General features: G+C 44.9%; 1 long non-coding RNA gene across 1 annotated transcript in view; it reads right to left on the bottom strand.

The window, feature by feature from the left end:
- Positions 1–1174: 1174 nt before the first annotated feature.
- Positions 1175–22268, bottom strand: part of LOC105416647 (uncharacterized) — a 38162-nt gene continuing 17068 nt past the window's right edge. The window contains exon 4 of the long non-coding RNA XR_964661.2: positions 1175–1323. This is a non-coding gene — a long non-coding RNA (uncharacterized lncRNA). The remainder of the gene's footprint in view (positions 1324–22268) is intronic.

Here is a 22268-nt window from a genome sequence, read left to right as displayed (position 1 = left end):
CTGAGAGCTAATGTAATGGAACTGAAGACAATGTGGTTTCACTTCATGGAAACTTTCAGAAGTTTAAAGACTAAAAAGCTAAGAAGCGAAGTGAGTTGAGGCGGGTGCGCAGGTGCTCCAGACTCCAGATTATCACACCACTGGTGTCTCGGGATCAACTCCTCGGAGGATTCTTGACCTGTAATGATTTTTTTCCTTTTTTTCCCCAGCTCGGGAGCCCAGATCCGCGGCCCCGCTGTACCTACTTAGCAGAAGCGCAGAAAGTCACGGCCTGGCATTAATGTGCATGTGACATTATCAGATCGCTCATATGACAGTACACCAATTATGAATCCTGACAAAGTGACACCGGAAAACATTTGGCACTTCCAGTCTAAGTGACGTGACCTTTTACCATGATGATCCACGTTGCTTCAGCATATGCCTGACCCCCCCCCCCCCCCCCACCTCCCCCCACCCCCCTGCTGTCTCCTCTCTTTTTTTCCCCACCCATCTCCTGCTAAATCCTGACAGGTGGATGTTCGGTTGTTGCCGTTATTTATTGCACGTTGACAAGGCCATGAATTCTGATCCAAAGTGAAACTCATATTGTTATCAACAGCATAAAATTCCCATCACTTTAGATGTCAGAGCAGGAGAAAGAAAATGAAACAGGTACTCATAAAGGCAGCGGGAGCCGTAAATCAGCAGCGGCGAAGGGGGCGCTTGATTAAATAAGGCGAATTAGGTATTTTTGCAAATGCGGGAGATAACGTTGATCTATGCCCCTGTCAGTGACGAGGCCCGACCCTGCTGCATGCCTTGTTTATTTTTCTTTCCTTTTTATGGCGCGTCAATCTTCCCCTGCCGGGATAATATGAGTGAGGCGTGAAAGGCAGCCTCCCCTCCCTCGATGACCGAGGACATTTTTATCCCGGATGAGCCTCCCTCTCCGCAACCGGGACATCAACCATTTCCTGTAGCTTTGTTTACCGAGACATATGTGAAATGAGCCAATAAGGCTGTGTTTTAGCGCCACGGGCATCAAGAGGCAATCTGAGGGTAGTCAGGGGTGAGACACTTAGGAGTGCACATTTTACAGAAAATTATTTTGGACAAACCCTTTTTTTCTTTTTTTGTTTGTACTCGTGCAGGGAGAAAGAAAAAAAAAACAAATTTACAAATTAAACACTATTTATTTTCACTTTCTTTTTAACCAACAAAACACACTTCATCAGTTTTGAGATAATACAAAAGGGGAGGGGGGGGCACTCACAGGAGGTGTGAAATTATCTTAATCCTAATTTGGCAACAGTCTGTCATCTTGATGCCGATGTCCAAAGCCTGTATTGAACAAAGAAAACAGGGAAATGGGATTAAAATCAACTTTAAACCTACAGCTAAATGACTGCTAATGCTAACATTTACATAGCCTAACATTAAAGTTGAGCAATGAATGCAACAGAAGGCAAAGTAAGTTCCACGGAATGAGAGTAAACGATGGCAGCGATGTCCCCCACCATGTTTTGGAGGTGCCTGCGTGGCTGATGCGATGGGTGAACTCTGGAGAGTGGGGTGGTGACCTTCCACCCCATCCATCACCCGGTGATGGACATGGGAAGCCGTTCTTTGACAGCTGAGGGGGGTGGCGTTGGTTGAGGGTACAGATGGGGTTAAGCACAGGGGTGCTGGTTGTGGCGATGTCGACGGATACACAGTATTTAAATGTGTTTTCGGACCAATTTTGTGCATTTTTTCTCCCATTTTCTTATTCCTTACTCAAGCGAGATGATCCCTGAGGGTGCTCGCCTTGTTTTGAATCCTTCTGAGGACCTCAGCGGTGTTGTACCACCCAGTGTGGACAATGAACCAGGACCCTCCAACTGACAGTATCGAGCGGAGCCTCACTGTGAGGAGAGGATGCGACGCGCCCACGCAAATGCAATCACGAATGCTGAAAGGGTTGAGCGACATTTGACCCCGCCATCCGAATGGCTGTCAGCACCATACTCAGGCGTGGTCCTGTGCATGATGGCGCGATCATATGTTTTCCTCTGTCTGACCTACATGCAGCCGTGTCTAGACGCGCCGTCCCGCTCCTGCATTGCTAATATTGCGAATGTCATGTCAAGAGATGGCTTTTTCAGGAAGTTAGACGAGACTCCTTCCTCTCTCTTCGCAGACAGTCCCTTGGCACAGTGAAACCAGGAACGGGCCAGTTCACTCTCACTGACAACTTTGAGGTTTCACAGGAGGCCTCGTTTATTCTCAGTTTTAAGTGTTTTTCTAGATCTTCTGTGATGTTCAAATGTGATATATTTGCATGAGATGATGCACGAAGGGAGGCGATGGTGCCTTAATGCCAAGGTCAGACTTACCCTTGTTCTGTAAACAAGGATAAGCTTTTCTTCTAATGTGATAAACAGCAGGGATTGACACAGATACATTCCTGCATAATCTCCAAGACGATTTGCTCCCATTGATCCGGTTGTTTCTGACTTTCTTCCGCTCGTCAACATATTTATGCCATCGGACGCCGATGCTCCCCAAATGTTAATGGTGTGATGCGCTGCTAGCAGTTCATCTTGCCGTGTGGGTCACGTGAAACAACAAGCTGCCCTTGCCTCCCCTTGTCTTCTGCTGGCCGGGGGCCTCGGTGGGATGGGCAGTTTGCAAGATGACAAGACATGCCAACAAATTGCATCACTTCTGCCTCTGTGGCCGTGGACAATGGGCCACCATATGCCAGAGAGGGGGGGAAATGAATGGATCTCATTTATGCTGGCACCCCTGGAGTCCCCTCTCCAACAGTCGCCCCCCCCCCCCAACCCTGCTGGGGCCTCCGTGGCACCGAGTCCGACACAGACAGACGAGCCCACCCTCCGCCTGACCGCCGCCCTGCTGTCCAGTACAGGAAATCACACAACAGCTCCCACAGGCAGAGTCAGGGGTGCAGGATTAAATCTTTAAAATAAATTAAATTTCATATTAACTCCCATGAACAACAAAGTGTATTTTATGTGTGTTTGTAGTTCTTGTATATCAAGTAGAAAAATACTCATTCTACTGGCAAAGTGAGGACATGTTTGCCTTGTCGAGCCAATGAGACTGGTCCCCACAACTTCAAAGGACTGTTTGAGGATCAAGACATGGTTTTAAGGTTGCGGTTGGGGTTAGGAGGCTGCTTCGACTAGTTAGGGTGAGGAGAGGGAGCGTAATATGTCCATGAAAAGTCCTCACAAAGATAGAAATACAGTGATGTGGTTGTGTGTATTGTTCTGGGATGATAGCAGATGATTAAGGAGTGGCTGCTCTGTTGACGTGAGATACTAATGAGAATGAAATGAGAAGGTCAGGGCTCATCTCCAGGAGAGGGGACCCCCTTTTTCACCACCCCCACCGTCCTCTTCTGTACACCCCGGTTGCTTTCCCTCCTCAGGATGGATGGCTAATCCTCTTAATCGTCACGAACACACACATGCACACGCACACACATACACATATCTGATTGGGCGCTCTGCATCTTGGTGATGGCGGTAATTAGCAGCTCAACGAGGCTGGCTCGCCGTTATGATTAGCACCTCTGCTGGAGCGCACTCCAGATCTGACCAGTCTGGCCTCTGCTGTCAATCCATCCAGCAAAACAAGTTGCAGCAAAAACAACTTCTTGCACATGTATTAATATCCACGCATAGGCAGTGGCTTAGGTATCATAGGCACAATGTTCTTCAGGCAAAACGCGGGGGGGGGGGGGGGGGGGAGGGTATGCAGTAAGACGACCTGTGTGAGTGCAGTGGAGCTCATATTAATGGAGGTGTGAGAGTCTCTATCAACACTGTGAACTGCTGACCCACGTGAGGGGAAGGAAGTACTCGGCCAGCTGCACGCCATTTTTCATCTCTCTGATGGACCTCAAAAAAGAGATGGAGCGAGGGAGAGAGAGAGAAAGAGAGAGGAGGGGGTGTGTCTGGTAGTGGAAGAAGCCGGCCCTGTGGAGTGCAGCGAAGTGTTGGATGGGGGGCCTCCCAAAGCGTGACCCCTGTGACTTTAAAGAGAGCGACTTCACCTCGCTAATCAAAGGCTGGTGTGACACCCGCGCCACCCACAACCTCAGTCACACCCTCCAAACATGTTTTAGCAGGACATTCATGAAGCGTTGAAAAAAAAAAAAAAACCTCACACACAGGCTTTGCACGAGTGTGTGAGTGCCTGAAGGAGGAAGAGCGTGCTCCTGGGGAGGGTTTACAACACTTTCATAACACATATGGTTAATGACGCCTTATATCTGCCCTCATTAAAGAGGGAATCGATTCTGCACATTGAAGCCTGTTTATAGGCTCTCACAGCAAAGTTGTAAAGAGCCTAAATGAGCAAGAGATATGGGCACTGCAGCGACTGAAATACAACGTGGACCTGCGTGCTCACACTGGATACACGTAGATGTGAACAACAGCAACAACCAGATATACGAGCCACAAGATCAACAGAAGAAGACAGCAGGGAAAACAGAAAAAGCTTCACGTGGAATATAAAACGTGAATTTTAAGTCACGTGACTGACCACTGCGTGCTCTCTCATTTCTTTCCTCTTCCTGCATCAAAAAAGGAAAATGTTCTGAAGTTTAAAGCTTTGGCTGGGTTTCACGGCCTTTTAGAAATTTTCTCCATGCTCTGACTTTGTAAATATAGTGTTGCTTCAATCCGACGCGATAGCTGTGTTTGATGGGGAGCGAGGCAGAGAGGAAGAGCTGGAGAGGAAAAATGAGCCTGCCAGTGGTTAATTGAGCATACAGATTCCTAATGTGTCAGGCGGTGGCCTTGCAGATGAGGAATGGCACTTTTTTCCACCCAGCATCTTCCTTTGTTTCCTCTTTGAGGCTAATGAAGTTGGCCTTCCAGTTGCCACCTGGGCCAGACACTCAAACACCAAAGGCACTCAAACATCCCATTCACAAAGTCGAACAACGCATCGCTCGGCACCCCCCCCGCCCTCCCCCCTTCCCAACACGTGAAGAATGTGAGCACTGGATGTTAGTGACAAACTCGCACACGCGTTTATAGCATATTCACTATCAAACCTGCAGACCTGTTTATTTCTGCATCAACAGCAAACATCCATTATCCAAAGATGTTTTTCTCCCCCTCCGTTGCCTGTCTTTATTTTTTCCCTTACGTGCCTTGAGGTCGCCCACTAATGAGCTTAACACGGAGGAAACATGGAAGCGATTAGACGAAGCTCGGCTGTCTGAGCAACGGGGCGATGATATCGTAACTCGTGATTACACACATTTATATCAACAATAACGAGAGAAGATGCTAGGCGGAAGGCCCGGAGCGCTCTGTGGCTATATCCACAGCTAGTCACGTGATTTCATGTTGGCTTTTCTCTCAAACAAGCAACTAGTGAGTGAGGATGGTTGGTGGAAGCAACTTTTTGTTTCCACAAGGTGAGCCATCGGCGCTCTCACCTGGGTCAACTAGTCCCCCTCACCCGCTGGCGTTCAAGGTGCTCTGCGGCCATATGTTTGCTCACAGGGGAGCAGGGCAGAGGCAGACCCGTTTCTATGACCTTCACCTGGGTTGTGCAGTGAATACTCAAGGCTCCATCCGCTTGGGTTCATGCCAGGTGAACGCAGCACTCGAACCCAGGCGACGTGGAGTGTTTGAAGGCAGCAGACAAACAACTGGAAGGCAGTAGTTTGAGAAATAAAGCCCGAGTTTGTCCATCCAAACACACAGAGGGGCACCCAACCGAGTAGGAAACAAGACAAAGTTTGCGTGCTAAAATCTACCGCAACTCTTTAGGACTTCTGTTAAAACAGACATGAACTTTTGCCATGTCTCATTTCCTGTAAAACAAATTATTTTAGCTAGTGATTGGGACATGACACCTCCTCACCCATCAGTAATATTCAGCTTTGGTGACTGTTACAGTAACGGTTCCCCTTTTTAGTTCTCTTGGATCACAGAGCAGAAGTTTCAGTGTCACGGTGACTTTCAGTTTAGGAGAAAACCACCAATAAATAGCAACACAATATTAGCATCGGATATGACTGACGGTAAAAGTGTAAAACCAAGACTGCTGATTTTACAGGTTTTTGTTTTGTTTTTGTTGATTGCTTTATCCATTAAGGCTCAAATGACGCTCGTCTCTATTTTATATAAATCACTCTGCACTCAAGAGCTGTGAATTTATGGTGCACATTATTTTAGTCTTTACTAGCGGAGCTTAGCTTTAACCCAAACTCCATCCTGAATTATGCCATCGGCGCACGGCTGCGGAGTAAACAACGGATTAAACCCGCGTTGATAACTCAAAATGTCGGCGCAGTCGCGTCGACCGGGGATCTTTACGGAGAGGAAAAGGGCTGACGGAGCACGCCATTACTCTTCAGATTTGCTAAACATGTGTTGGCATTTATCTTGGTGGTCCATGTCCGAACACTAATGACAAACTCTTGTTATTAGTGGACTGAAGCGAAGCCAAAAGCATGCCCACCCAAAACTTTAATCTGCTAATGTTCCCCTCTAATTTGGTATTACAAAAAGAGAAGAAAAATCATTCCATGGACAGTAGTTCTTTAAAGTTCTCTAAATACACAGTAACACAACACATATTACACATGGACATCCCCCCGCCCTATCCACCCCACCACCCCACCACCACCACCCCCCACTCCCCCTCTGTACCAGTCAAACTTTATTTTCGTGGGAAGATTAAATATTTCTGCTTGAGAACACTCTTTAAACTACGAGATGACTGCTGTCACTGACAGAAAAGAACCCCCCCTCCCCACATACACACACCACGCTCCCCTGGTTTTGGATGGATAGATGGGGAGGGGGGGTGAAATATATAATCTCCTGAAAAGAATGAAGCCCTCTGGGATTTTCTCAAAGTGGCCCCTCTCTGCACTGAGGTTGGGGGAGAGTGGGTGATGTGTCTGTGCGCGTGTGCCTGTGTGTGTGTGTGTGTGTGTGTGTGCATGCGTGTGTGTAAGGAGGGGGGGCTAGGACTTTGCCACTCTACACTGTAACCTGAGCCAGAAGGGGGCCAATCTGTCAAATAATTAGCTGTTGCCCGGCACAAAGGTTTTATTTGCAGGAATTTCATCGTGGCAGGATTGAATAATATGTGTGTGTATTGTGTGGGGTCATGGGAACATCATCTCTGACTGGTGCGCAATAAAAGACGGCTAAATGATAATGAGAAAAAGCCCAGTAATGTGATTCTTCAGGACTGGTTTCCATCTGCCCCCCCCACGGTTCTGATAATTGCAGAGCGTCACGTTGACACTGAATGTATACAGGATTTAAACTCTACAAAAGGCAGTTAATGATATACATTTATATTAAATATTCACATGTCGAATGTTGCAAAGTAGAGCTAAAACCCGGGGATTTAAACTAAAGGAATACTTAAAGACAAATGAACCTTTTTAAAAACATTACAATGACACGTTTGGAATATTTATGGCCTTTTGATTGCCAAATGACAAATAAATGGATGATCAGTCGGACCAAAGCCACATGGCTCAGAATTTTTGTGTCCATCGACCTCTGACCTCTGAGAGTAGCCAACCAGGAAGTGAGTAGTGTTAAAAGGGATTGATCGGGCTGTGGTCTATAGATGATTGTTTATATCATTCCATACCGGAGGTTTGACCTCTGGTGACCCCTCTGCGGACCAATCCGCTGAGGGCCGTGACCCGCATCCATTTGCAACAGTGCTAATTAGCTTTGACGGGGCCCGGCTTCGAGTCGGTGCTGTAAAATGAAGCCCCGCAGTGGCCTGATTGAAGAGGGAGGGGGCGCGGCCGCCCCACTCCGTGCCCACCATTTCCTCCCACCGAATGTCAAACACATTAAACTTAATGTACCAGCAAATCTTACTCAATTATTCGGATGCCGTCGAGATGCGTGTACGCATGCATACATGTTTATGTGTGTGTCCGGTGGCTCTAAATGGTGTTCATATGTCAGTGTGTGTTCAGCTGTCTGAGCACACTCAAGCATGCTGGTGTTTACATATAGTAGGGGGACTAGGCGGGGGGGTCCGAGGTAGCTGGTATGTCCATGTGGGATGCGTTTACACATCCTGCGACATGCTGCAGAGAGTTGAAGGAACTTCCTCTTTACTAAACTAATTGGCTTCTTTCACCCTGACGTCTTCCTAAGTATAAGAAAAGGGGGCTTACAATTTTCCAATTATTATTCTCTGCTGATTCTCGTCCTCTCTAATAAACATGAGCACTGATGCAAAACAAAATGGCAGGACTTCATTTCCCGCACGCCCCTCTGAGTGATTCAGGAATGGGGGACGGAGACGCCCTCCAACGCGTCCCGTGTGATTTTTGCGTGTCGGTTGAAGCTTCTCTTACATAGTTGAAACAGTTGACTAAAATTAGATCGACAATATAAATAAAAAGTATTAAAAAAAATTCTAGAAATGGCCATTTAGGACCGACAAGTTCACTTAAATTCTTTAAAGTATTTTGTTACAGCAAGAGATGTGTTGCTGAACTAAATCACATACAAAAGATAAAACTATTTATTTGTTGCACAAAATTAGCTACGTAATAGATAATAGGGCAATTAACTGGGGTTGTTGATTTAAGGCCACGCTTGCTGGATCTCCCCAGTAATAACAGCTGCGATGTGACGCACTTGGAGCCGCCTGCTTGTGACGGGATCGCCCAGGACGCTGGAGTAAACAGGGCCCCACTATCAGTCACTCGGGTCTCTTTTCCCTGGCAGCCTTTCACCAAAAGCCGTGGATCACAGTACATCTGACAGTATTTCATCTTGGATTTGAGGATAAGTGAGAGGATTCCAGTTTGAGCTTAGAGCTTAGCATGAAACACCGCTTGGTGTGAAAAGCTAAGGGTTTACACAATGTGAGAGACCCCAAGTCCACCTCCTCCCCCAACAACCTTTATCTTCGCCTATCTCAGCCTCTCTCTCTCTCTCTGTCTGTCTCTCTCTCTCTCTTGCAGGCTTTTGTTGATTTAACTGCGAGTGTCTGCCTGACGCGACACCATCTAACTCCTCCAGGAGCTAAATACAGCTAACCCCGCTGCATGGTTATTCTATCACGCCACTTCAAGGGAAACACAAAAAGGATGTTTTCTAATTAGGCTAAACCCAGCAGTGGCTTCAGCTTCTGTACGGCCGCGGGTAGAGATGGCCCAACGAGTAGGAAATTTCATTAAGGACGAAAATGAAGTAGGATTTTGTGTCACGTCACTGAAACTCATAAGCCCTTTGTGACAATATTTCTAACATTTTTGTCACGTTTGTGCAATAGAGATGGAAATACTGAGAAGTTTATAGCATACGATGCAGAGATGCTCTCGTATCTGTCAGTCCATGTTGAGCGACCAACAATCTGCAGCAGAACTTGACTGGAAGCAGAGAAACAACATCGAGAACCTGCGGAGAATCTTGACTGAAGGTTGACGGTAGGAAAGATGGATTGCCTGAATTCTCCACCAATCACCAAGCACCACATCGGCTGCAGCATTGATTGATGAAGTATTTAAGTCGTCAATCTCACATCACCTGCTTTTCCTGTCCCCCCCCACCCACGCCATAATGGAAGCTGAGAAGCTATGCTGCATCTGCAGATCAGATGAACCCTGACCGGAGGAAAACTTTGCAGCAAAAGCTGGCGGTGATGCCGCATGTGTGATAAATAAATAAGAAATGCAATCTTGCGCAACTGTCGTGGCAGGTGAAGGCCGTCGCACGCCTCCCAAAACCGCACGTCCTCTCGACACCACTCCGGGACTCGATACTATTGATCACAAATCATGATTAACAATAATAATATTGATAAAAATGGAACATTAGCCCTCACCTCTGACCTTATTTGCGCACCTCTTTGTAGGCTATGATATATTCAATATCATAATCATGCTTGAGTACCCTTAGGTTGAGGAAGGGGTGGGGGGGTGGGGGGGGTGGGGAAGGGGTTGAAAATCAATGAGCGGCGAGAAAACATCACACCTGCAAATATTGTGTTGACAGTGCGCCGCAGAGCTAAGGCAGGGCCACCATCTTCTCTGACTAATGCTAGAGAGGCCATTGATCCACCGGTTAACCTGTTCTCCTGCATCAGTTCAACACTAAGCCCTCAGAGGAAAGGGACCCCCACCCCCTCCGATTGTTTCCCTCCACTAATATGATACCCCCCAAAGGTTCTCCACAGACCTCATTTCTAATCAATGCATGTGGTTGGTGGGATCATCCTGTCTCTGCAAATTAATGACTTCACTTTTTTCTGTGGTTTCATCCCATCGATTTGTTTTATTAGCCCATTGATCTGCACGCGCGCCTCTCCTCAGCCCTGTCCTCTTCCTCTCTCGTCCTCCTCCCTGTTTACTTATCGATAGCGGGCCGATGATGTCAGTTCTTGCAGGGTTGAAAAAAATAAGATCATACTGCATGTGCAGAAAAGGCTTCAGCCCCGTTATCAAGTATGCTTCATACTATCAATCTACTAGCAAACACTACCTGTTCCCATCCATTTCACAGACTCAACACTGAAGACATTAATACAAAAATCTTGCAACAATAATTCAGCAGATACTCCGGCTGGTTCATGGTTTGGGTCCAGAAAATGATCACCCAAGCTAAAGTAATCTGGGTTTATTAGTTTAATAATCCAACTGTCATGGTCTAAATCACTTAGACGTTCATCTGGTCAGGGCTCGGCGGTCTTATTAACAGCCATATCTAACCCTCTCCCCTGCAATTCCCTTTGAGATCCGAACAAAAGGATAGGAAGTGCTTTACTCCGACAAGTCAGACTTGACTTCACCGAAGGAATTACAGCTTTTCATTTTCTGTCACTGGAGCGTTTTAGTGAGGTGCCCCACTAGCATAACGACGTTCTTTCTCTCTTGTTTTATGACTTGAACCACGCACAAAGAGTTGATTCACAGTAATTACACATGAAAACACAAGCTCCGGTGTGCACGGGGAAGAGGCGGCTGAAAAGGCGCACACGGATGTTCTGAAAGAAGCACAGATTTGGGAGCCGTGCGCAACAAATACAGAGCAGCACGTTAGTCTGTAAAGGGCAGAACTAGTTAAATGTGTGGTTGTTTAGGTTAACCATCATGTCCATCAGTGTGTGACTGTCTCCGTTGGGATAAACACAGCCTGTGTGGGACTACAGTAACACACCCCTGAACACAGCAGTGACCACACACTCGGTATTTTTTATGGTGTATTTTTAGGTTTAGATAGGAGTAAACCCCGGCTGTGTCCAGCTTCAAAGATCAGACAGAAACTATCAAGCAGCCGATTCCTCTGCCAAACATGCGTGTTTATCCAGCTTGTGGGAATTCCTGTTCGTCAGAGTGGATCTTCACCGTTGGCGGCGTTCCCGTCCCGCCCTGCCGGCCTCACAGCCCACACAGGCCATGATGCGGTCCCGTGCAGATAGCGCGATTGTAACTGCACCTGCCCACACGTGTTTGCTCAGAATGAATTCACTTGGGGGATTTCAACATCTGCCACCATCAACACGCCCCCGCATGTATGTCAGAAACATGTCATTTAAACTGGATTCATCCACAAATGTTATTACCAATGTCTAGTAGATCTCTGGTAGAATATGATCCAAATGAGATGGTCCCAAAATAAAAGGTGCAACTTAAAGATTTGTTCCTGGTATTAAATGCCGACCACTTGAGGGCTAATAGCTAGGTAACTGAGGCTTAGCCAAGTTTAGCCGCGGTTGCATCCCTGCATCTCCTGCCTTTACGTAAATCCTTTCAGCACTTCTGGCAGCAGTTTCCTGCTCTTTCATCTGGCTCCCTTGTGGTCAGACCATTAGCTCGGCCTGTATACCTGCAAGTGTTTGGAGGCAGCTGGGTCTGGACTCTCAGTGCCTGCACTGGCCCAGGGGCTGCTGGGACCTGGGAACACTGGCACCAAATACCGATGGGTAATTAGACCTTTATTCAAAAGCAAATGTGGCAAGCATTAGAGACAAGGCTTTTTCCGGTTCAATTCATATCTCCGTCCTGCCTTCCTTTACCCCTGAAAGACCACTCCATCTTCACTTTCCCACCCCTCTTTTTTCCCCCTGTTTTTGTTTTTTCAACTGTTGGATAATCTCTATAATACCAGGCCACCTCCCCTGGACTCAGATGGTTTGAGATGTGGGGGAAACAGAAACTGAAGCGGAATGACTGGGAAATATTTGTGATGCGTTGAATGTTAATATTGAAAACCATATCATCACCTCTGAGTGCAGTTTAATAGATTCAAATGTCACCACGTCATTACTTCTGCCTTTTGAGGTACCAGGTATGTTGAAGACACACACACAAATGTGTCTGTGGTGTGCAACGTGTCGTGTTGTCATTGTGAGAAACACAACAGAGGCCATTTCTCATGTAACTGCGGGAGGGCCCCTTCTAGTTTTGTGGTGAAAGGTGACATAACCCATAATTCCACTTCGACCACAATGTTCTTTTGTCACATGTTCCTCTTTGATACTGCAAAAACAGTTCACATCACAGCTCACTGTACCAAATAACATTTAACTGTGATAAATCAGGCTTAAACGACGGGCAGTTTGCATTTAAAAAGGTATATTATGCCTTTAGCGATGAAACTATTTTATTATGTCACCTTTTGGTTGTTGGTTCATTTGGTTTTTAATTATTATTTTTTTAAATATTGACCCTTTCGGGCCACCATATAGAAGGATATAAATGTGAAAATATAGTTTAAAAAGAGAAGCTGCAGGTGAATGAGTTGGCGGATGAGTTCTGATGAATGAAAGGGAGACCTTTCACTGGGGAAAATGCTGCTTTTTTGCAGTTAAGGGAAGAAAAACAAAAAACCACTAGGTTCAAATTAGCATAAACAGCAGCACAAAAGAAAGAGGGAGAGAAGAACAAAACAGAAAATAGTGTTGTCAACAGGACCCCCCGGTGTGGAATTTCAATTTCATATATCTAATTATCCCTGTCAGATGGAAAGAAGTGACAAAAAGCTGTCTTTGTTCTCCCTCTCTATCTCCCGCATCTCTCCCAATTAATTTCAGCGTACGAATATGAGTAATTGTCTCTCGACAGCTCTGCAGCTACATAAATAGCCATTTGAGCCTGCGTCCAACGCGGGCGTACACGCTGATCGCACATCAATTTATGATATTTGGACACCGAGGGTTGTGCATAATTCAGGTGATCACATTAGTGTGCTGATACCACCTCCATGCATTACCCTCCACCCCACAGTTCTGAGGACCTATGTAACACCTTCGTGCTTTTCCCGCTTTTGTATGCACTGCCGTCGCGTCTCCCCCCCACCAATTCATGTGGCTGCGATGGCTTCTTTGTTTAGAGCGATGATATTAGCATCATAATCGCGCTGAAAGCCAGAGGCAGCGCTGATGACAGATTTATGCGTGAAAATGTGTGAAGAGACTCACAAAACCAATCACGTCTCACTGCGATTTCAGGTATTTAGCGACAAAGATGGAAAAAGTTCCCCAATAGGCATTTAAGTAGTAAACTTTGTTTCTAAAAGATATGCATTTTAACATTTTTCTAAAGAAAAAAGTAAAACCCAAGGAGAACAGTTTATGCAAAGGAAATATGCAAGAGGATTCAATTCAGTTCTTTGCGTCAAAAATTTTGTTTTTAATTCTTAATTCATCTTTTCACTGTTGCCTTGGACAGGAAACGCGACACATAAACATGCTAGGAAAAATGGTGGCCAACCTGTCTCAATATTTATGTGAAAGTCTCATTCTTAACTGAACAAAGACACAGCTGCTAAGCTTATTAGACACCGTTGAAATGCGTGTGTGCATTATGTTTTATTTCTTAGAGGATTATGGGAATTCTTACTAACTGGACATTTACAGCCTTTCACAGACCACACCCAGCAGATTTTGCATGATAAAACTACAGCTAACATCTTGTTTATTTCTAAGCGTCGGCAAATTAATGCAACAATTCTTTTAAAAACTATTCTAAAATAACTTGTGCGATGAAACAGTCGAGCTTGTGCTATGAGCAGGATTCTTAAAGAAACAACCCAGAAAATGTATCAAACATGGAGCAGAAGACTCTTTAGGAATCTAAATGGCATCTCAATGAAACACTCCAGACTCAGAAGACTACATGCATCTTTAACTTTCCTGTAAATGAATTGCCTTACTATAAGTGTATTGCACTCCAGTTATCTCACATCACAAGGTTTGTGACTCCGACAATGGATGTATGATTAATTGATGTCCCATTCACTCCAGGAGACCTTGTTTTGGTTTCAGCAGGAGGTAGGAAGGCCAAAAATATGCTGAAAAGATGTTCTATCGCTTATTGACGGGCCGCACAGAAAAGCCTGGTGAAGGGTACCGCTCGATTAATGACATTTTACATTCAAATCTTTTAGAGAACAGAGAAGAAGAGAAAAAAATAAAAAAAGCAAAACAAAAAAACCTGAAGATGCAAACATCCCAAACTTGTCCAAACAAAGCTGCAGTCAAGCAGCGGCACTCAAGCCATTAAACGCACTCAGTTATTCACTGGCTGAGAGGGTGGGGGTAGGCCTGGGGGGGTGGGGTATTGTTACATTTCATTAGACGCATTCCTTCTCTGTGGACTCTCCTCATTTTAGGTTCTAGTTTTAGACCAACCTCCTTCCTGCCCCTCCATGAAACTCGGATTCCACACAACCCTGGTAGTATCTAAAAGAACTTCATATAAACATGATACTCGGGGAGGAACGTGCAATACTAGGAATTTTTATTTGCCTTTTCCTCTGCTGTCATTCGGAGTTTTGGGAGCAACTTGCCACCGTTGCCATGCTTTCCTGGGTGGTCAGATGCTGAGATTTCAACCAGGTGGCTTCTGTAGCTCCAGAACTGGATGACCTGGATAGAAAGGATCAACCTCCTTAAGTGGAAACGATCCCTGTGTTTGTCTCGTAGGATTTGAAATCATTGCATAGACTGCAACAATGAGAGCCTGCAATACCCATGGAAGGGATCTATGTCCAATTATGTCAATATCTTAAATTTAGAACGTACAAGCATTTTCGTAATGAGAAATGACAGTTGGAAGCATCTGCAATTTTCCCAGGATTCAATTGAATAGCTGATTAAATCATGTTTTAGCTCCTCCCACTATTTTAATTTCCTCTTTCAAATCATAACCTTAAAAAAAGGTAATTAGAATTTATCGGAGGCAAAAACTCAGTTCTATTGTATTTGCCACCTGTTGCTAGGAAGAGGAGGCGGGAACCTGTGGAACCAGAACCACAACGTGTTTGGACCCAAAACTTTCCGTCCGTGCGACAATTAGCATTTTTCCATCAACAGTCAAGTGTCTGCAGCACTTGAGTCGCAACAAAAGGGCCAGAAAAATGATTTGCATTCAGTGCAGAAATAGTTCCAGGACAAGGGCTGTTAAGTTTGAAATTAACATGTAAACAGTTGGAAAGTCTGCCCCGCGACTCCCCCCCTCAACTCCTTAACCCCCACCCCTGGATCCCTTTTACCGCCTTGATAAATATACATAAAGCCCCACACAAAGACTGCCTTGTTCCTCTAAATGGGCTACTTTTTTAATGGAGACATATATTTCCAGGATTATATCAGCATTCAGTTGCAAATTGGGAGTTTTAATACTCCAGTCGGGCCAGTCTATGAATACCAGTATCATGAATTGGAGGAACACCTGGTGCTCTGGGCTGCGAGGGGGCTCTGAGCTGACCTGGTGTCAGTGCCAAGGCTTCCCCGGTTCCCATCATTATCATTCAGATTCTTCTTCCAGATACTGTAGATTTGGTTCCATGTGTAACTTTATGCTCCTGTCCTGCAAATGCCTCCGAGAGTGCACTCAAATTCCTGCAAACCTTTACTCTCTTTCTTTATTAACTTTACCTGCAACTTAATTTTATTATTAAAGGTTTTTAATTAAAAATATATTTAAAAAAAAAATGATACCAGAAAGTTAGAGAGTGTTTCAAATGCTCTCATTATAAGGTCTGAATGGTTTCAATGACCAGGAAACTCATCTTTTACAGTTCTCACGTGTCTGCGTGAGAAAATAAAACACAGTTCGGGGGGGAGGAGGGCGCGAGAAGTACTGTGTGAAGGAGGAGTGCGAGGAGTTCAGGGTCTATTCGTATGCACCCCACATCCACTCCACACACAATCAGGCCTGTATTGCATTTTGCAAATTTATACCCAGGATGTTGGTTTAGAGTGTTTCCCTGGAAAAAAAAGAGTTTTTTTTTTTTTTTTTTTTAGAAAGTGTCTGCTTTCATGAGCAAGAGTGATTGAGGCTCACAAACAAACCTTTGTTTCCTTGCTCGCAGATGCTCACAGAAGGCCCAAGCTCTGATTTACGACTGGCCAAGAGACGCACCGGTTTTAATGCTCCACAGACTGTAAAAAAATAACATATTACAGGTTCTTTTTTTCAACTAACTAATCACTCGTGGTTGCATCTATAGAAACACTGTTGAGATGCACGGTCAGAATCGTAAAGCTCGTATCCATGCTGAAAATATTTGCACAGCCGCGTGTTTGCAGTGGCTGAAGAGCTGCGCTCCTGACGGGCTAATCTATATCTGCACACGGACGCTCAAAGTCAACGGTAAGAAAGAGATGCTGACCTGCCTTTGAACTCGTGTTCCTCTTCATTTGGATATGAATACAGTTAATGTTAAAAGGGGAATATGACCTGGTTTGTTGTGACGATGACTGCAGGACGGTGCACCCCCACTAGAGCAAATCTGAGTTTCAAAGATCTGGAATGGCACTCACTGACTGTAATGATATGCAGTCCCTGGAGGGATTACAGGACCTTTTTAAAGAGAAAAATGCTGAAATTTGTATCAGTTTTTCCATTTGTGGATATTGACACAAAAGCCATTTTTAAAAATGAAATTCATGAACCATCCACCTTAACATGGCTAAAAACTTTCTAAAATTAACTGAATATGTTTTCTTCTGAAGGATCCAACATGAAACTGGCAGTGCCGACAGAATTTGAAGTTGTAGCTTAATGAATGATTTGATGCTCAAAAACACACCAAAATGTGTGTTTAAATCTACATAAACCTCTGTGATTGAACGTTATTAAGAAATCTGTAGTTTTATATATAACATTTCAGTCATCAAATGTTGATACCGTTTCTTCGGATGAAACAACCCAAAGTGTGAAGTGACGAGTTGGCAAAGTGACAAAACAGGGAATGTCTATGTTAGTGTTTAACCTTACCTTTATGTTATTACGTTCAGCTGCTGTACTCGTGTGTGTGTGCGTGTGTGTGTGTGTGCCACTGATGGATGTCATGCCTTTTAGGGACCAGATGCAAAGTTTGTAATACATCAGCTCATTGTGTTGCTCACAGACAGATCGTTTACCTCAGAATTAATAATTTGTTGAATGATGCGAGTGCTCGCTGCGTGCCCCGGACAAGTGTGGACGGGAAAACATGCACGCACCGCTTCTTTCATAAATCTGCCATTTCGGCTCAGGTTGTGGAGGTGTGGTGGAGGGAGAGAAGGTGGGGGAATTATAGGCCTCAGATGTGTGATTGGCGGTTCCCTCGGCTCTCGGGGTTAGAGGGTTCAGAGAAAAGCAGATTATTGCTCTCCCTCAGGTCAGACCTTCATAAACAAACAAGGGAGGGGGGCCCGAGGTGCCGTGTTTTAGCCTGATTAGCATATCATACAAGCTATCGACAAGGCACTTATCATATTACAGCGCGGCCGTCCTCGCAGCACACAGAGGTTACGTGTAAAGGGCTGCCGAGCATACATCTCTGTTCATTACACAGGTCCTCAGGGAGGGAATAAATCATATCAGTGCACGGTTATGGCAGCACGGGCGTTTGACTCCTTTAATAAGCCAGAGAGGATCTGACAGCTTTACAACAAGGAACAGTAGAGGAGATGAGTGGAAATGCAGGAGATCGATGGCAGATGAACAGCACACATTCTCACATGCACGCACACACACACACACACACACACACACACACACACACACACACACACACACACACACACACACACACACACACACACTATCTTTAAGAAATAACCCCTGAATATAGATATTCTTTACAGCAGATTAGTGTGCATGCCCACTTCACTTTAGAAATAACATGCTTCTGTCTCAATTTCATACTCATGTACTCTGATTCAGGAGATTAACAGTGCTGCTGCAGCCACCTTTGCAGCATCATAATGCAGGGCAGCACTCTGTAGGGTGTAAGGTAGCATTATTACACAGAGGTCACTTTATAGATTCAATACCACTTCAATTTTTCCTCCAGATTCCAATTTCAGTGACAGTCACAACTGAAGTACTACAGCTTTTCTTTTCAGAAAGTTCCCTTCTGACTTTGAAGGATATGTTTATGGCCTTGGGGGTTTAGTTTGATACTTAAACTTGCCTCTCATGGTCTTAGCTGCAGCTGAGAATGATCCAATGAACAGTGAAATGGAGTAAAATGGCAGAGGATGAGCAAAGAGTCAAAATAATGTTTCTCTGGGTGATGAAATTAGCCTGGGAGGAATTATGACTGTGTCTTAGAACTGCATCCATGATGGAGTGGAAGTCACTCCGACTCTCAGACACGCTGCTCAGATTTCAATTTGGTGCGAGCCTTTTCTCCTCAGCTACACAAGCTCAGCTCACAGAGTTCACACAATTAGCAGCTAGCCAATCTGACCAGGGAGCAAGAGTAAATGACATTCATGCCTAAGCCCTCCTAAGCCTGGAGAGCAGCCTACAGAGCAGCCTCAGCACTCTCCTCTCCTCCCTCCGCTCAAGCATGACCTTCTCTCGGTGGTCTGTGCACTGGGGAGGGATGGTACATTTTAACTGCTATTAGCATTGTTCCGTGTTCCTCCAGGAGGTGGGAGTGAAGGGGATAACCAGCTGAGTAGATATACAGTGAGCTGCTGGAGGCTGCAACGCAGAAAAACTGGAATATTGGATGGACATTCCTCACGTTTCGGTGTCATGCTGGTGGCACAAAGCTGGGATCAGTCTGGACGCCATGTAACTCCAGTAATGACATCCACTACTGGCATGAATCCGGAGGCAGCAGCCTGTCTGGAGCCACCCATTTAGTTTCAATTTAAAGTGTAAAACAAACTAATAAATGATGTTCTTGATTGTGTCTGCATGCTCACATGTGTGTTACAACCTCCACACACACACACACACACACACACACACACACACACACACACACACACACACACCCCATGCAAATTAGAACTTCGCACACATCCCAGCAAGCTGCTGCTTGCTCTGTGATTTCACACGGCCAATTAAGGCCCTCTTGGCAGTTGTGTGAACAGTTTCATTAGAGGAGATAATATTGCAAAGTGAAATGATAAGCAATCATTATGATTAATTCCCAGACATTACATCGCTCGTTAATGAGGTGTAAATGATCTCATTATTTTTTTGAAAGAGTACAGATTAGATTAAAGTGGAGTGGACAGCGCTCCTCAGTGTTCAGACAAGTTAGTGTTAATTAGGCCCAATCTCCAGGAGCAAATGAGCCGCAACCCTTTGGTAAACAATTAGGCTTCCATAGCCCTGGGCTGGATGGACAGGGATAGGCGAGCGGATGGATGGATCGCTGGAGAGATGGATGTTAAGGAGTTAAAAACCCAAATTCAATTCAGCGATCTGCCACGCAAAATTAGACAAATCACTGTTACTTGTGCCTGAGATTTTGACAAATATTTGATGTTCCCGTAATAAGATTTGTCAGTGTTTACTCTTCAAACGATGCTGTTCATTCCCTTGCTCCATGGAGGCATTAACAACAGAGACACATTAAGGTCACGTGTGCTCATAATTCCCCGTTTACTTCTAATAATGATGATGGCTACAGTTCTCACAGCTTCTTTGTGTGCTGGAAGCCAATTATTGCGAGACGATAAACCAAATTTGAGCATGAAAACAGTGGTTATTTGGAGAAACAGCTACACAAAAATGAGTGTTGGCAAACATAAGAAACATGCCAGACGGCTTCAGATAATCTTGCAGATGCACTTTGGAGATGTTTTGTCACTGCAATTCATAATAATCAGTTCATTAAGAGCTGAAAATCAGTTATTATTGTCTATCTATACACAGTGTAGTTTCTTAGTGATCTAGGAGACCTTAAAATAAGCTCCCCTGAAGAAGGACGAGCAGCACTTCTCCAGCGAGAGAGTCTGGAACAGCGAGGGAAGGAAAGGGCTGCATCCGTCTGCATTGATTTTGCCATCCTTTCCCCTTTGTCCACAAAGATATGCTGAGATTATGAGAAGAAAAGCGATGCTGTAATCCCGCTGCCAAAGGAGTTATGTTTCAGAGACATCGAGCCCTTATCGTTGATTGATAACGCTTAACTCAAAAACATATAGAAGCATTAGGAACGTCAATATTTTGCCAGCGACTGAAGGTGACCTCCTCCCTGTGTTTGCGATGTGTGCGCAGTGGACTTTGATGGTAAATTTGTAAGGCTGGTTATGTGGGAAGGCTATTATGGATTTGCCATCTTGGCCTGAAGTGTTTGCGGCTGATTATGTGATTAAATCAATAATAATTTCTGTTTGGGCTCCTCTGCTTCTTCGCCTCATCTTCTTTTTCCTGTGTAGTTGAGTGGAACGGAGGGTAGGGACCAGTGTGCACGAGAACAAACAGGCGTTCACGTGCATCCACAGGCTGTCACCATCAGTCATTACTGCCCAGTTTAAAGGCCCAAAGGGTTATTGTGAAAGTTTGAATTTGAATTGCCTAAACCATCTTAAATATAAAATCTTACTCATAAAATAAAGTAAAATCAAGGCTCCCCAGGACCTCAGATGTGTCTCCTATACACCACTTTGTGGCCTACTCATGCCAACCACTCCTTAGCAACCATAATGGCTCTCCTCGCTGGTTGTGCCAGGTTTGCTGTTATGTCTAGACTGCAGGAAATGCAACATTACATTTGTTTACAACCAACAGGAACTGGAACCAGAAGCTGTTACATGATTAAAGACTGGTTCCCAGAGAGTGTGTGTGGCGTAACCCCCCCTGGGTTCCGCAAAGATTGGCTCAGTATAGGTGAAAAAAATGGAGATACGCAGATTACGTTCAATGTGGTGTTGAAATGAAGTTTGAAGGGGTGAGTTTTGGTTTCTCACGAGCCCCCAACTTCAAGGAATGCACCTTTATTGTGTCTTCGGCTGCCGCCTGGGTGATTGCATGTGGCTGAGTTAACTCGCAATCCCTCAGCACCCTCTTAAATCCATACCCAATAAAAATCAGCGCCGTCTCACAAAACAAAACCCGGGGAAACATCTGTAAAACATCGATTTTTGCAGAGTGCAAAAACCGACCGCATGGCTAATGAGAAAAGAAATCATTTCTGATTAATTAACCTAAAAATTGGAGAATCTCCGCCGCCACTGGGTAAAGGACGGGCGGCATGGTCCTCGATAGCAGGGACGGGACGGGCGGTGGATGTCGTTGGTGGTGGTGGTGGGGCGTTGCACCCTTTGCTGAGCTGAAGTGTCTCTCTGTGGTGATCAAACGCAGGAGTCAAATATTTTCCACTCAGTGAATGTGCCCGTTTGTTCATGAGGGGGAAAATGTGGGTTAGCTATCAGCATGGAATTTATTGCTTTTACACGACTACGTGTATTTTAAAGAGTTTGTTTACCCAAAGCCCACACACACACACACACACACACACACGTAAACAAATAATGTCTTCTGGTTTCTTGCCTTTTTTTAAAAATATATTGACTCAGCTTTGTCTGATAGCTGTCAATGTAAGCAAAGCTGGAGGACACGCTTACAATGTAAAATATAGATTTTAAATGATTTCAAATATAAATGGAATATACAGTATTCCGTTTGGCAGCATTTTCAGACCAAACTGGTGTAACTGATATTACTCTGCTTTGACTATAAACTCAAATATGTCTAACTCAGACACATAACTCAGTTGTTAAAGACTCGCATTTAATCGGAAAAGACAATGCCATAACCAAATTCTTCCGAACATCTTTATTTTACTGTGTCGAATGCCTTCAGAGTGAAAGTTTTCTCAGAAACAACCATTGTTGCCACATCAACAGGTAACTCGGAGTTTTCAGTGAGGGCGCTGAAGTCGCGCATCGCATTGTGTATCGCACAGGGACGACTGTGTCGTACTGACGTCCATATATTTATCAAATATCAAATTTCCATCAACAAATGTGCATTTGTTGTACAAAATTTATATCACCAAATCATGGCTTGGCAT

The sequence above is a fragment of the Takifugu rubripes genome, chromosome 7, assembly GCF_901000725.2.
Source record: "Takifugu rubripes chromosome 7, fTakRub1.2, whole genome shotgun sequence".
In the NCBI taxonomy this organism is placed as follows: domain Eukaryota; kingdom Metazoa; phylum Chordata; class Actinopteri; order Tetraodontiformes; family Tetraodontidae; genus Takifugu; species Takifugu rubripes.
The sequence above is the reverse complement of the archived record's forward strand: the minus strand, read 5'-3'. Positions and strand labels throughout refer to the sequence as shown.